General features: G+C 49.5%; 1 protein-coding gene across 1 annotated transcript in view; it reads left to right on the top strand.

Moving 5' to 3' along the window:
* LRRC24 (leucine rich repeat containing 24) overlaps positions 1–17,434 on the top strand; it is a 119,061-nt gene that overhangs the window by 11,026 nt on the left and 90,601 nt on the right. The window contains exon 2 of the mRNA XM_040433322.1: positions 1,467–1,859. The gene's annotated coding sequence lies outside the window, so the exon portion shown is untranslated. The remainder of the gene's footprint in view (positions 1–1,466; positions 1,860–17,434) is intronic.

Consider the following 17,434-nt stretch of genomic DNA (forward strand, 5'->3'; position numbering starts at 1 on the left):
AGAATATGGCATATTTTCAGTTGTTTCACACTTGTTTGTTATGTATATAATTCCACATGTGTTAATTCATAGTTTTGATGCCTTCATAGTCATGAAAATAAAGAAAACTCTTTGAGTGAGAAGGTGTGTCCAAACCTATAATACTGCCTCCTATGTACAAGAATATAACTACTATAATACTGCTCCTATGTACAATAATATAACTACTATAATACTGCTCCTATGCACAAGAATATAACTACTATAATACTGCCTCCTATGTACAAGAATATAACTACTATAATACTGCTCCTATGCACAAGAATATAACTACTATAATACTGCCTCCTATGTACAAGAATGTAACTACTATAATACTGCTCCTATGTACAAGAATATAACTACTATAATACTGCCTCCTATGTACAAGAATATAACTGCTATAATACTGCTCCTATGTACAAGAATATAACTACTATAATACTGCCTCCTATGTACAAGAATATAACTACTATAATACTGCTCCTGTGTACAAGAATATAACTACTATAATACTGCTCCTATGTACAAGAATATAACTACTATAATACTGCTCCTATGTACAAGAATATAACTACTATAATACTGCTCCTATGTACAAGGATATAACTACTATAATACTGCCTCCTATGTACAAGAATATAACTACTATAATACTGCTCCTATGTATAAGAATTAAACTACTATAATACTGCTCCTATGTACAAGAATATAACTACTATAATACTGCCTCCTATGTACAAGAATATAACTACTATAATACTGCTCATATGTACAAGAATATAACTACTATAATACTGCTCCTATGTACAAGGATATAACTACTATAATACTGCCTCCTATGTACAAGAATATAACTACTATAATACTGCTCCTATGTATAAGAATATAACTACTATAATACTGCTCCTATGTACAAGAATATAACTACTATTATACTGCCTACTATCTACAAGAATATAGCTACTATAATACTGCTCCTATGTACAAGAATATAACTACTATAATACTGCCTCCTATGTACAAGAATATAACTACTATAATACTACCTCCTATGTACAAGAATATAACTACTATAATACTTCTCCCTATGTACAAGAATATAACTACTATAATACTGCTCCTATGTACAAGAATATAACTACTATAATACTGCTCCTATGTACAAGAATATAACTACTATAATACTGCCTCCTATGTACAGGAATATAACTACTATAATACTGCTCCTATGTACAAGAATATAACTACTATAATACTGCTCCTATGTACAAGAGTATAACTACTATAATACTGCTCCTATGTACAAGAATATAACTACTATAATACTGCCTCCTATGTACAAGAATATAAATACTATAATAGTGCTCCTGCTATGCTGCTATTATACCGCCTCCTCCTGTATTTATTATGTGATTGTAATTTATGTAGTTTTCCTTCCTCCTCAGGTTGGTGATTTCTCGTCCTCGGAGCTTACAGTCCGTGTGATAGTGAGACCTTTTTGTTTTTATTGTGTCTTGGCGCTGCTCCATCCTGTCTGTGGGGATACAAGGCCTGCATACAGCACTGTTTGGCGGTACATAATCAGGTATCTGTCCTCGCTGCAGTTGGGATGTGGATTCTCCTGGAACTTGATCTGCAATGTTCTTGACTTGCTGGAGGGCAGCGAAGGTTGCGGTGAGGTGGAGACAGTCAGCATGATTGTGCCCCCGGCCTCGTCGTCTTTGCACTTCACCATCATTGGGAATATGGAGATTTTCAGGAAGTGCGGTCTGTCCAGCTTCAATTGCTCTGTGCATCTGCAGGACTGAAGTTCCTATAGGATCAGCGCCTCACAGGAGGTAGGTGGCACCAGAGGCCTCAGTTGTCGCCACTTTTGAGTGTGATTTTCGCAGCCTCAGCATTTTGGTTTCGTTACTGTTGCTTGGCTATTTCTAAGTTTTAACTGTATGTAGGAAAGCTGGGTGAGGTGCGGTATGGTCGGTACTTGATCCTGTATCCATTGGCTGATATATCAGTGTGTGGGCGATAACATATACAGTCATGTGAAAAAATTAGGACACCCTTTGAAAGCATGTGGTTTTTTGTAACATTTTTAATAAATGGTTATTTCATCTCCGTTTCAACAATACAGAGAGATTAAAGTAATCCAACTAAACAAAGAAAAGTGAAGAAAAGTCTTTTCAAGATCTTCTGTAAATGTCATTCTACAAAAATGCCTATTCTAACTGAGGAAAAAGATAGGACACCCTTGCCCCTAATAGCGAGTGTTACCTCCTTTGGCTGAAATAACTGCAGTGAGACGGTTCTTGTAGCCATCTACCAGTCTTCGACATCGGTCTGAGGAAATTTTACCCCACTCCTCAATGCAGAACTTTTTCAGCTGTGAGATGTTTGAGGGGTTTCTTGCACGTACAGCCCTTTTCAAGTCACCCCACAGCATCTCAATGGGATTCAAATCTGGACTTTGACTTGGCCATTCCAGGACTCTCCATTTCTTCTTTTTCAGCCAATCTTTGGTTGATTTACTAGTATGTTTTGGGTCATTGTCATGTTGCATGGTCCAGTTCCGCTTCAGCTTTAATTTTCTAACTGATGGTCTCACATGTTCTTCAAGCACCTTCTGATACACAGTAGAATTCATCGTGGATTCTATGATGGTGAGCTGACCAGGTCCTGCTGCAGCAAAGCAGCCCCAAACCATGACACTTCCACCTCCATGCTTCACAGTTGGTATGAGGTTCTTTTCTTGGAATGCTGTGTTTGGTTTACGCCAAACATGTCCTCTGCTGTTGTGTCCAAATAATTCAATTTTGGACTCATCTGTCCAAAGAACATTATTCCAGAAGTCCTGGTCTTTGTCAACTTTATCGCTGGCAAATGTCAGTCTGGCCTCGATGTTTCTCTTGGAAAGCAAAGGTTTCCTCCTTGCACACCTCCCATGCAAGTTAAACTTGTACAGTCTCTTTCTGATTGTAGAGGCATGTACTTCTACATCAACAGTAGCCAGAGCCTGCTGTAGTTCTCGAGATGACACTTTAGGGTTTTTGGATACCTCTTTTAGCATCTTGCGGTCTGCTCTTGGGGTGAACTTGCTGGGGCGACCAGTCCTGGGCATGTTGGCAGTTGTTTTGAAAGCCCTCCACTTGTAGACTATCTTCCGGACAGTGGAATGGCTGATTTCAAAATCTTTTGAGATCTTTTTAAATCCCTTCCCAGACTCATAGGCTGCTACAATCTTTTTTCTGAAGTCCTCTGACAGCTCTTTTGCTCTCACCATGGTGCTCACTCTCACTTCAACAGTCAGGAGCACACCAAACTAAATGTCTGAGGTTTAAATAGGGCAAGCCTCATTCAACATGCAGAGTAACGATCTACTAATTATGTGCACCTGGTGTGATATACCTGTGTGAGATCTGAGCCAATTTAAGAGGGAATACATGTGAGGGTGTCCTATCTTTTTCCTCAGTTAGAATAGGCATTTTTGTAGAATGACATTTACAGAAGATCTTGAAAAGACTTTTCTTCAGTTTTCTTTGTTTAGTTGGATTACTTTAATCTCTCTGTATTGTTGAAACGGAGATGAAATAACCATTTATTAAAAATGTTACAAAAAACCACATGCTTTCAAAGGGTGTCCTAATTTTTTCACATGACTGTAACTGCAGACTGTAGCCTCACTTCCAGCCTGATTTCTCTGATGTGATGGATGGGACGTGGCAGTATATGTGGACAAACAGTGCTGCCATTTCTGCTCACTTATTACTGCTATACAGCGCAACGTTAATACTGCCATATACAAAATGTGCAGAACCCACATATAGTGCCTGAAAAAGCCCACAGAATATTGAAATTCAGCCCCCAAGTAATGCTACTCCATAATCAGCATAAAGAAGTCTTCAGCCCTAGAGCTGAAATCTCACAGCATTCCCTAATGGTTCAGTGTCAGCTTAGAAGATGCTTTGCTGATTTATCATATTTTTTGCTTTATAAGATGCACTCAGACCCCCATCAGAGCTCATATCAGCCCACTCAGACCCCCATCAGACCTCATATCAGCCCAATCAGACCCCCATCAGACCTCATATCAGCCCACTCAGACCCCCATCAGACCTCATATCAGCCCACTCAGACCCCCATCAGACCTCGTATCAGCCCACTCAGACCCCCATCAGACCTCATATCAGCCCACTCAGACCCCCATCAGACCTCGTATCAGCCCACTCAGACCCCCATCAGACCTCGTATCAGCCCACTCAGACCACCATCAGACCTCGTATCAGCCCACTCAGACCCTTATCAGATCCCAGAGTAGCCCATCAGACCCCCATCAGGCCTCAGATTAGCCCATCAGGCCTCATATTAGCCCATCAGGCCTCAGATTAGCCCATCAGACCTCAGATTAGCCTATCAGACCCCAGAGTAGCCCATCAGACCTCAGATTCAGACCTCAGATTCAGACGCCAGATTAGCTCATCAGTACACCCAATCCGACCTCACATTAGCCCATCAGTACTCCCAGACCTCACATTAGCCCATCAGTACCCCCAGACCTCAGATTAGCCCATCAGTACCCCCAGACCTCAGATTAGCCCATCAGTATCCCCAGACCTCAGATTAGCCCATCAGTACCCCCAGACCTCAGATTAGCCCATCAGTACCCCCAGACCTCAGATTAGCCCATCAGTACCCCCAGACCTCAGATTAGCCCATCAGTACCCCCAGACCTCAGATTAGCCCATTAGTACCCCCAGACCTCAGATTAGCCCATCAGTTCCCCCAGACCTCAGATTAGCCCATCAGACCCCAGATTAGCCCATCAGTACCCCCAATCTGACCACAGATTAGCCCATCAGTACCCCCAGACCTCACATTAGCCCATCAGTACCCCCAGACCTCACATTAGCCCATCAGTACCCCCAGACCTCAGATCAGCCCATCAGTACCCCCAGACCTCAGAATAGCCCATCAGTACCCCCAGACCTCAGATCAGCCCATTAGTACCCCCAAACCTCAGATCAGCCCATCAGTACCCCCAGACCTCAGAATAGCCCATCAGGTACCTCCAGACCTCAGAATAGCCCATCAGTACCCCCAGACCTCAGAATAGCCCATCAGTACCCCCAGACCTCAGAATAGCCCATCAGGTACCTCCAGACCTCAAAATAGCCCATCAGGTACCTCCAGACCTCAAAATAGCCCATCAGGTACCGCCAGACCTCAGAATAGCCCATCAGGTACCCCCAGACCTCAGATCAGCCCATCAGCACCCCCAGACCTCAGATCAGCCCATCAGGTACCTCCAGACCTCAGAATAGGCCATCAGTACGCCCAGACCTCAGAATAGTCCATCAGGTACCTCCAGACCTCATAATAGCCCATCAGTACCCCCAGACCTCAGAATAGCCCATCAGTACCCCCAGACCTCAGAATAGCCCATCAGGTACCTCCAGACCTCAGATCAGCCCATCAGGTACCTCCAGACCTCAGATCAGCCCATCAGGTACCTCCAGACCTCAGAATAGCCCATCAGGTACCTCCAGACCTCAGAATAGTCCATCAGGTACCTCCAGACCTCAGAATAGCCCATCAGGTACCTCCAGACCTCAGAATAGCCCATCAGGTACCTCCAGACCTCAGAATAGCCCATCAGGTACCTCCAGACCTCAGAATAGCCCATCAGGTACCTCCAGACCTCAGAATAGCCCATCAGGTTCCTCCAGACCTCAGAATAGCCCATCAGGTACCCCCAGACCTCAGATTAGTCCATCAGTACCCCCAGACCTCAGATTAGCCCATTAGTACCCCCAGACCTCATTTTAGCCCATCAGTTCCCCCAGACCTCAGATTAGCCCATCAGACCACAGATTAACCCATCAGACCCCAGATTAGCCCATTAGTACCCCCAGACCTCAGATTAGCCCATTAGTACCCCCAGACCTCATTTTAGCCCATCAGACCTCAGATTAACCCATCAGACCCCAGAATAGCCCATCAGTACCCCCAGACCTCAGAATAGTCCATCAGGTACCTCCAGACCTCAGAATAGTCCATCAGGTACCTCCAGACCTCAGAATAGCCCATCAGGTACCTCCAGACCTCAGAATAGCCCATCAGTACCCCCAGACCTCAGAATAGCCCATCAGTACCCCCAGACCTCAGAATAGCCCATCAGGTACCTCCAGACCTCAGAATAGTCCATCAGGTACCTCCAGACCTCAGAATAGCCCATCAGGTACCTCCAGACCTCAGAATAGCCCATCAGGTACCTCCAGACCTCAGAATAGCCCATCAGGTACCTCCAGACCTCAGAATAGCCCATCAGGTACCCCCAGACCTCAGAATAGCCCATCAGGTACCCCCAGACCTCAGATCAGCCCATCAGTACCCCCAGACCTCAGATCAGCCCATCAGGTACCTCCAGACCTCAGAATAGTCCATCAGGTACCTCCAGACCTCAGAATAGTCCATCAGGTACCTCCAGACCTCAGAATAGCCCATCAGTACCCCCAGACCTCAGAATAGCCCATCAGGTACCTCCAGACCTCAGATCAGCCCATCAGGTACCTCCAGACCTCAGACTAGCCCATCAGGTACCTCCAGACCTCAGAATAGTCCATCAGGTACCTCCAGACCTCAGAATAGCCCATCAGTTACCTCCAGACCTCAGAATAGCCCATCAGGTACCCCCAGACCTCAGATCAGCCCATCAGTACCCCCAGACCTCAGATCAGCCCATCAGTACCCCCAGACCTCAGATCAGCCCATCAGGTACCTCCAGACCTCAGAATAGCCCATCAGTACCCCCAGACCTCAGAATAGTCCATCAGGTACCTCCAGACCTCAGATTAGCCCATCAGACCCCAGATTAGCCCATCAGTACCCCCAATCTGACCACAGATTAGCCCATCAGTACCCCCAGACCTCACATTAGCCCATCAGTACCCCCAGACCTCACATTAGCCCATCAGTACCCCCAGACCTCAGATCAACCCATCAGTACCCCCAGACCTCAGATCAGCCCATTAGTACCCCCAAACCTCAGATCAGCCCATCAGTACCCCCAGACCTCAGAATAGCCCATCAGGTACCTCCAGACCTCAGAATAGCCCATCAGGTACCTCCAGACCTCAGAATAGCCCATCAGTACCCCCAGACCTCAGAATAGCTGATCAGTACCCCCAGACCTCAGAATAGCCCATCAGGTACCTCCAGACCTCAGATCAGCCCATCAGGTACCTCCAGACCTCAGATCAGCCCATCAGGTACCTCCAGACCTCAGAATAGCCCATCAGGTACCTCCAGACCTCAGAATAGTCCATCAGGTACCTCCAGACCTCAGAATAGCCCATCAGGTACCTCCAGACCTCAGAATAGCCCATCAGGTACCTCCAGACCTCAAAATAGCCCATCAGGTACCTCCAGACCTCAGAATAGCCCATCAGGTACCCCCAGACCTCAGATCAGCCCATCAGCACCCCCAGACCTCAGATCAGCCCATCAGGTACCTCCAGACCTCATAATAGCCCATCAGTACCCCCAGACCTCAGAATAGCCCATCAGTACCCCCAGACCTCAGAATAGCCCATCAGGTACCTCCGGACCTCAGATCAGCCCATCAGGTACCTCCAGACCTCAGATCAGCCCATCAGGTACCTCCAGACCTCAGAATAGCCCATCAGGTACCTCCAGACCTCAGAATAGCCCATCAGGTACCTCCAGACCTCAGAATAGCCCATCAGGTACCTCCAGACCTCAGAATAGCCCATCAGGTTCCTCCAGACCTCAGAATAGCCCATCAGGTACCCCCAGACCTCAGATTAACCCATCAGTACCCCCAGACCTCAGATTAGTCCATCAGTACCCCCAGACCTCAGATTAGCCCATTAGTACCCCCAGACCTCATTTTAGCCCATCAGTTCCCCCAGACATCAGATTAGCCCATCAGACCTCAGATTAACCCATCAGACCCCAGATTAGCCCATTAGTACCCCTAGACCTCAGATTAGCCCATTAGTACCCCCAGACCTCATTTTAGCCCATCAGTTCCCCCAGACCTCAGATTAGCCCATCAGACCTCAGATTAACCCATCAGACCTCAGATTAACCCATCAGACCCCAGAATAGCCCATCAGTACCCCCAGACCTCAGAATAGTCCATCAGGTACCTCCAGACCTCAGAATAGTCCATCAGGTACCTCCAGACCTCAGAATAGTCCATCGGGTACCTCCAGACCTCAGAATAGCCCATCAGGTACCTCCAGACCTCAGAATAGCCCATCAGTACCCCCAGACCTCAGAATAGCCCATCAGTACCCCCAGACCTCAGAATATCCCATCAGGTACCTCCAGACCTCAGAATAGTCCATCAGGTACCTCCAGACCTCAGAATAGCCCATCAGGTACCTCCAGACCTCAGAATAGCCCATCAGGTACCTCCAGACCTCAGAATAGCCCATCAGGTACCTCCAGACCTCAGAATAGCCCATCAGGTACCTCCAGACCTCAGAATAGCCCATCAGGTACCCCCAGACCTCAGAATAGCCCATCAGGTACCCCCAGACCTCAGATTAGCCCATCAGTACCCCCAGACCTCAGATTAGTCCATCAGTACCCCCAGACCTCAGATTAGCCCATTAGTACCCCCAGACCTCATTTTAGCCCATCAGTTCCCCCAGACCTCAGATTAGCCCATCAGACCTCAGATTAACCCATCAGACCCCAGATTAGCCCATTAGTACCCCTAGACCTCAGATTAGCCCATTAGTACCCCCAGACCTCATTTTAGCCCATCAGTTCCCCCAGACCTCAGATTAGCCCATCAGACCTCAGATTAGCCCATCAGACCTCAGATTAACCCATCAGACCTCAGATTAACCCATCAGACCCCAGAATAGCCCATCAGTACCCCCAGACCTCAGAATAGTCCATCAGGTACCTCCAGACCTCAGAATAGCCCATCAGGTACCTCCAGACCTCAGAATAGCCCATCAGTACCCCCAGACCTCAGAATAGCCCATCAGTACCCCCAGACCTCAGAATAGCCCATCAGGTACCTCCAGACCTCAGAATAGTCCATCAGGTACCTCCAGACCTCAGAATAGCCCATCAGGTACCTCCAGACCTCAGAATAGCCCATCAGGTACCTCCAGACCTCAGAATAGCCCATCAGGTACCTCCAGACCTCAGAATAGCCCATCAGGTACCCCCAGACCTCAGAATAGCCCATCAGGTACCCCCAGACCTCAGATCAGCCCATCAGTACCCCCAGACCTCAGATCAGCCCATCAGGTACCTCCAGACCTCAGAATAGGCCATCAGTACGCCCAGACCTCAGAATAGTCCATCAGGTACCTCCAGACCTCAGAATAGCCCATCAGTACCCCCAGACCTCAGAATAGCCCATCAGTACCCCCAGACCTCAGAATAGCCCATCAGGTACCTCCAGACCTCAGATCAGCCCATCAGGTACCTCCAGACCTCAGATCAGCCCATCAGGTACCTCCAGACCTCAGAATAGCCCATCAGGTACCTCCAGACCTCAGAATAGTCCATCAGGTACCTCCAGACCTCAGAATAGCCCATCAGGTACCTCCAGACCTCAGAATAGCCCATCAGGTACCCCCAGACCTCAGATCAGCCCATCAGTACCCCCAGACCTCAGATCAGCCCATCAGTACCCCCAGACCTCAGATCAGCCCATCAGGTACCTCCAGACCTCAGAATAGCCCATCAGTACCCCCAGACCTCAGAATAGTCCATCAGGTACCTCCAGACCTCAGAATAACCCATCAGTACGCTCAGACCTCAGAATAGTCCATCAGGTACCTCCAGACCTCAGAATAGCCCATCAGTACCCCCAGACCTCAGAATAGTCCATCAGGTACCTCCAGACCTCAGAATAGCCCATCAGTACGCTCAGACCTCAGAATAGCCCATCAGACCTCAGATCAGACTACAACTTCTCGTTGTATTGGGGCATTAATGAGTCGACATCTGTACTTATTGAGTCGTGAGACGAGTCGTGGAGGAAGAAAAGAAGGTTTATTACGGTCTGAGGTGCGAGGCACAGCTTGTCTGCGGATACCTCAGTCATGCCCCAGGAGAATTTCTCATCCAGTACCCCTCTCAGGGCGCCTTCCTCCATACAAGGGGTAGCGAGGGGTTAACCATGTCTGTATCCTGCAAAACCTGTGAAGAAGATGTACTGAAGGCAATGTCAGGGGGTGAATACTTATGCAATGCTGGTAGGATCTAGATGTTGAATATTTGGGGGGAGGGGGGTTCCATTTTAGAAGAGTGCACCCCCAATGAATGCTCTATTTTCTCCTGACCGGTCAGTCGGTGTCTTTTGTTGACGCCTGTCTACATGGCGGACTGTCAGAGGTGATGGCAGGGGGCCACCAGCGAGGAGAAGACCTGACGTAAGAGCTGCTGGCCGGACCCCAGAAGACAATAGACTCCTCAACCAGCAGCACCTCACCAAGTACACCGCCATATATCGTGAGAGCCGCCGTCCAAGAAACATTAAAGGCTCTTAATTACTCCGCGCTCTGTCGGCTGGAGACAAACTGTGCCCTTCACCTGATGCTGCACCAGTAAGGGGGTCTGCACCTGATGCTGCTCCAGTAAGGGGGTCTATACATGATGCTGCTCCAGTAAGAGGTCTTCACCTGATGCTGCTCCAGTAAGGGGGTCTGCACCTGATGCTGCTCCAGTAAGGGGGTCTGCACCTGATGCTGCTCCAGTAAGAGGGCCTGCACACGATGCTGCTCCAGTAAGGGGGTCTGCACCTGATGCTGCTCCAGTAAGGGGATCTGCACCTGATGCTGCTCCAGTAAGGGGATCTGCACCTGATGCTGCTCCAGTAAGGGGGTCTGCACCTGATGCTGCTCCAGTAAGGGGGTCTATACATGATGCTGCTCCAGTAAGAGGTCTGCACCTGATGCTGCTCCAGTAAGGGGGTCTGCACCTGATGCTGCTCCAGTAAGGGGGTCTGCACCTGATGCTGCTCCAGTAAGGGGGTCTGCACCTGATGCTGCTCCAGTAATGGGGTCTGCACCTGATGCTGCTCCAGTAGGGGGGTCTGCACCTGATGCTGCTCCAGTAAGGGGGTCTGCACCTGATGCTTCTCCAGTAGGGGGGTCTGCACCTGATGCTGCTCCAGTAAGTGGGTCTGCACCTGATGCTGCTCCAGTAAGGGGGTCTGCACCTGATGCTGCTCCAGTAAGGGGGTCTGCACCTGATGCTGCTCCAGTAAGGGGGTCTGCACCTGATGCTGCTCCAGTAAGGGGGTCTGCACCTGATGCTGCTCCAGTAAGGGGGTCTGCACCTGATGCTGCTCCAGTAAGGGGGTCTGCACCTGATGCTGCTCCAGTAAGGGGGTCTGCACCTGATGCTGCTCCAGTAAGGGGGTCTGCACCTGATGCTGCTCCAGTAATGGGGTCTGCACCTGATGCTGCTCCAGTAGGGGGGTCTGCACCTGATGCTGCTCCAGTAAGGGGGTCTGCACCTGATGCTTCTCCAGTAGGGGGGTCTGCACCTGATGCTGCTCCAGTAAGTGGGTCTGCACCTGATGCTGCTCCAGTAAGGGGGTCTGCACCTGATGCTGCTCCAGTAAGGGGGTCTGCACCTGATGCTGCTCCAGTAAGGGGGTCTGCACCTGATGCTGCTCCAGTAAGGGGGTCTGCACCTGATGCTGCTCCAGTAAGGGGGTCTGCACCTGATGCTGCTCCAGTAAGGGGGTCTGCACCTGATGCTGCTCCAGTAAGGGGGTCTGCACCTGATGCTGCTCCAGTAAGGGGGTCTGCACCTGATGCTGCTCCAGTAAGGGGGTCTGCACCTGATGCTGCTCCAGTAAGGGGGTCTGCACCTGATGCTGCTCCAGTAGGGGGGTCTGCACCTGATGCTGCTCCAGTAAGGGGGTCTGCACCTGATGCTGCTCCAGTAAGGGGGTCTGCACACGATGCTGCTCCAGTAAGGTGGTCTATACCTGATGCTGCTCCAGTAAGGGGGTCTATACCTGATGCTGCTCCAGTAAGGGGGTCTATACCTGATGCTGCTCCAGTAAGAGGTCTGCACCTGATGCTGCTCCAGTAAGGGGGTCTATACCTGATGCTGCTCCAGTAAGGGGGTCTATACCTGATGCTGCTCCAGTAATGGGGTCTATACCTGATGCTGCTCCAGTAAGAGGTCTGCACCTGATGCTGCTCCAGTAAGGGGGTCTGCACCTGATGCTGCTCCAGTAAGGGGGGCTACACCTGATGCTTCTCCAGGAAGGGGTCTGCACCTGCTGCTGCTCCAGTAAGGGGGTCTGCACCTGATGCTGCTCCAGTAAGGGGGTCTTCACCTGATGCTGCTCCAGTAAGGGGGTCTGCACATGATGCTGCTCCAGTAAGGGGGTTTGCACATGATGCTGCTCCAGTAAGGGGGTTTGCACACGATGCTGCTCCAGTAAGGGGGTTTGCACATGATGCTGCTCCAGTAAGGGGGTCTATACCAGATGCTGCTCCAGTAAGGGGGTTTGCACCTGATGCTGATCCAGTAAGGGGGTCTATACCTGATGCTGTTCTAGTAAGGGGGTTTGCACACGATGCTGCTCCAGTAAGTGGGTCTGCACTGATGTTTCTCGATTATGGGGGTCTGCACCTGATGCTGCTCCAGTAAGGGGGTCTGCACCTGATGCTGCTCCAGTAAGAGAGTCTGCACCTGATGCTGCTCCAGTAAGGGGGTCTACACATGCTGGCTGCTCCAGTAAGGGGGTCTGCACATGATGCTGCTCCAGTAATGGGGTCTGCACCTGATGCTGCTCCAGTAGTGGGGTCTGCACCTGATGCTGCTCCAGTAAGATGGCCTACACACGATTCTGCTCCAGTAAGGGGGTCTGCAAATGATGCTGCTCCAGTAATGGGGTCTATACCTGATGCTGCTCCAGTATGGGGGTCTGCACCTGATGCTTCTCCAGTAAGGGGGTCTGCACCTGATGCTGCTCCAGTAATAGGGTCTGCACATGATGCTGCTCCAGCAAGGGGGTCTATACCTGATGCTGCTCCAGTAAGGGGGTCTGCACCTGATGCTGCTCCAGTAAGGGGGTCTATACCTGATGCTGTTCTAGTAAGGGGGTCTGCACATGATGCTGCTCCAGTAAGGGGGTCTGCACTGATGTTACTCGATTATGGGGGTCTGCACCTGATGCTGCTCCAGTAAGGGGGTCTGCACCTGATGCTGCTCCAGTAAGAGAGTCTGCACATGATGCTGCTCCAGTAAGTGGGTCTGCACTGATGTTACTCGATTCTGGGGGTCTGCACCTGATGCTGCTCCAGTAAGAGGGTCTATACCTGATGCTGCTCCAATAAGAGGGCCTGCACATGATGCTGCTCCAGTAAGGGGGTCTGCACCTCATGCTGCTCAAGTAAGGGGGTCAGCACCTGATGCTGCTCCAGTAAGTGGGTCTGCACTGATGTTACTCGATTATGGGGGTCTGCACCTGATGCTGCTCCAGTAAGAGGGCCTGCACATGATGCTGCTCCAGTAAGGGGGTCTGCACCTGATGCTGCTCCAGTAAGGGGGTCTGCACCTGATGCTGCTCCAGTAAGGGGGTCTGCACCTGATGCTGCTCCAGTAAGGGGGTCTGCACCTGATGCTGCTCCAGTAAGGGGGTTTGCACATGATGCTTCTCCAGTAAGGGGGTTTGCACATGATGCTGCTCCAGTAAGGGGGTTTGCACATGATGCTGCTCCAGTAAGGGGGTTTGCACATGATGCTGCTCCAGTAAAGGGTTCTGCACCTGATGCTGCTCCAGTAAGGGGGTTTGCACATGATGCTGCTCCAGTATGGGGGTTTGCACATGATGCTGCTCCAGTAAGGGGGTTTGCACATGATGCTGCTCCAGTATGGGGGTTTGCACATAATGCTGCTCCAGTAAGGGGGTTTGCCCATGATGCTGCGCCAGTAAGGGGGTCTGCACCTGATGCTGCTCCAGTAAAGGGGTTTGCACATGATGCTGCTCCAGTATGGGGGTTTGCACATGATGCTGCTCCAGTAAGGGGGTTTGCACACGATGCTGCTCCAGTAAAGGGGTTTGCAGACGATGCTGCTCCAGTAAGGGGGTTTGCACACGATGCTGCTCCAGTAAGGGGGTTTGCACATGATGCTGCTCCAGTAAGGGGGTCTGCACCTGATGCTGCTCCAGTAAGGGGGTTTGCACATGATGCTGCTCCAGTATGGGGGTTTGCACATGATGCTGCTCCAGTAAGGGGGTTTTCACATGATGCTGCTCCAGTAAGGGGGTTTGCAAATGATGCTGCTCCAGTAAGGGGGTTTGCACATGATGCTGCTCCAGTAAGGGGGTTTGCACATGATGCTGCTCCAGTATGGGGGTTTGCACATGATGCTGCTCTAGTATGGGGGTTTGCACATGATGCTGCTCCAGTAAGGGGGTTTGCACATGATGCTGCTCCAGTAAGGGGGTCTGCACCTGATGCTGCTCCAGTAAGGGGGTTTGCACATGATGCTGCTCCAGTATGGGGGTTTGCACATGATGCTGCTCCAGTAAGGGGGTTTGCACATGATGCTGCTCCAGTAAGGGGGTTTGCACATGATGCTGCTCCAGTAAGGGGGTTTGCACATGATGCTGCTCCAGTAAGGGGGTTTGCACATGATGCTGCTCCAGTAAGGGGGTTTGCACATGATGCTGCTCCAGTATGGGGGTTTGCACATGATGCTGCTCCAGTATGGGGGTTTGCACATGATGCTGCTCCAGTAAGGGGGTTTGCACATGATAGCTACTCAAGGACTGAACCGCAGCACAAATCTTGGGTTCAGTCCGAAGGTGTAGCTGCATAGAAGAACCGGGTGTTAGGTGCTGGAGCCAGCAGCTGTGTGCCAGGTTGCTCTGGGGCAATGGCCATGGCAGCAGAGGGGTCAGATGATGGGAGATCAGATAATGGGGCGGGGGGGAAGGAGGTAAAGGAGTTCAGATGAGGGGACAATGTTGGGAGGTTCTCCTTCCTCCTTGGACCTCCTGGGTTCCTTCGTCAGGCTCCTTCAGCTCCATCTTGCACTTTTCCTTCTGATTCCTCTGTGTCTCCATAAGACTTCTTTGTGCCGATCCCTCTTGGTTCTCAGCTCGGCCGAACCCGCCATATATTTCCTCTGTGTCCCTTCACTCTCTGCTCGGTCACTTCTGCTGCTCCTCTAACCATTTACAACTCTGACCTAGTCCTTTTCACACATCTGTGGGTTTGTTACATTGTGTCAGCAGCACATATCTCTCCTCTGCCCTGATACAGAGCAGGTGTGTGATCAGGACTAGACCCAGGTGGAGTTTCAGCCTCCAAATGTAACCTAGACTGTCCCCATCCACTGACAGCAAACAGAGATCCTGAAAATGAGGAATTGAAACACAGTCTATTAAGAAGTCACAGAACATTTCATTCTGCACCAGAATGAAATCTTATTCTCAGAAGACGGAGCGGACATTAGGATAGATTAAATGTATGTAGAGACGGGCGGCACAGCAAGCAGAGCACAGCAAAACTCCACTGGTTCTCCTGTTCATGTACACTGACGGTGGTGCACAGCTGAAAAATAGGTATATGTTATTATGTAGGCAATAGCAATGAAGAAAAATAGCCTGTGGCACTCACCAGTGTATTGTGTCAGATCAATGTTTATTTCACCAAGAGCATGGCATGGGGCAGACAGGTAACTACACGCACCAAACAGCGGCGGCCGTTTCGCACTACATTCGCTTCATCTGGCTGTGTGTCAGCGCGTCCATTTGCGCCGCCCCTTTAAAGGTATTGGTGCTGTGTGTTGCCATGACAACGGGCAACAACAATGCACCTACCTAACGGGTCAAAACATTTCATAACACATAGAGACCAATGCAGAACATAATTATGATCCAAAACAAGGCGGCAATCTCACATCCAATCAGAGGAATACACTTACAGTTGCACGAAAAAGTATGTGAACCCTTTGGAATGATCTGGATTTCTGCACAAATTGGTCATAAAATGTGATCTGATCTTCATCTAAGTCACAACAATAGACAATCACAGTCGGCTTAAACTAATAACACACAAAGAGTTAAATGTTACCATGTTCTTATTGCACACACCATGTAAACATTCACAGTGCAGGTGGAGAAAGTATGTGAACCCTTGGATTTAATAACTGGTTGAACGTCCTTTGGCAGCAATAACTTCCACCAAACGTTTCCTGTAGTTGCAGATCAGACGTGCACAACGGTCAGGAGTAATTCTTGACCATTCCTCTTTACAGAACGGTTTCAGTTCAGCAATATTCTTGGGATGTCTGGTGTGAATCGCTTTCTTGAGGTCATGCCACAGCATCTCCATCGGGTTGAGGTCAGGACTCTGACTGGGCCACTCCAGAAGGCGGATTTTCTTCTGTTTAAGCCATTCTGTTGTTGATTTACTTCTATGCTTTGGGTCGTTGTCCTGTTGCAGCACCCATCTTCTGTTGAGCTTCAGCTGGTGGACAGATGGCCTCAAGTTCTCCTGCAAAATGTCTTGATAAACTTGGGAATTTATTTTTCCTTTGATGATAGCAATCCGTCCAGGCCCTGACGCAGCAAAGCAGCCCCAAACCATGATGCCCCCACCACCATACTCCACAGTTGGGATGAGGTTTTGAGGTCGGAGTGCTGTGCCTCTTTTTCTCCACACATAGTGTTGTGTGTTTCTTCCAAACAACTCTACTTTGGTTTCATCTGTCCACAGAATATTTTGCCAGTACTGCTGTGGAACATCCAGGTGCTCTTCTGCAAACTGTAAACGTGCAGCAATGTTTTTTTTGGACATCAGTGGCTTCCTCTGTGGTATCCTCCCATGAAATCCATTCTTGTTTAGTGTTTTACGTATCGTAGATTCGGTAACAGGGATGTTAGCATATGACAGAGACTTGTGTAAGTCTTTAGCTGACACTCTAGGATTCTTCTTCACCTCATTGAGCAGTCTGCGCTGTGGTCTTGCCGTCATCTTTACAGGACGGCCACTCCTAGGGAGAGTAGCAGCAGTGCTGAACTTTCTCCATTTATAGACAATCTGTCTTACCGTGGACTGATGAACAGCAAGGCTTTTGGAGATACTTTTATAACCCTTTCCAGCTTTATGCAAGTCAACAATTCTTAATCGTAGGTCTTCTGAGAGCTCTTTTGTGCGAGGCATCATTCACATCAGGCAATGCTTCTTGTGAAAAGCAAACCCAGAACTGGTGTGTGTTTTTTATAGGGCAGGGCAGCTGTAACCAACACCTCCAATCTCATCTCATTGATTGGACTCCAGTTGGCCGACACCTCACTCCAATTAGCTCTTGGAGATGTCATTAGTCTAGGGGTTCACATACTTTTTCCACCTGCACTGTGAACGTTTACATGGTGTGTTCAATA

This window comes from Bufo bufo, chromosome 5 (genome assembly GCF_905171765.1).
Source record: "Bufo bufo chromosome 5, aBufBuf1.1, whole genome shotgun sequence".
Lineage (NCBI taxonomy): Eukaryota > Metazoa > Chordata > Amphibia > Anura > Bufonidae > Bufo > Bufo bufo.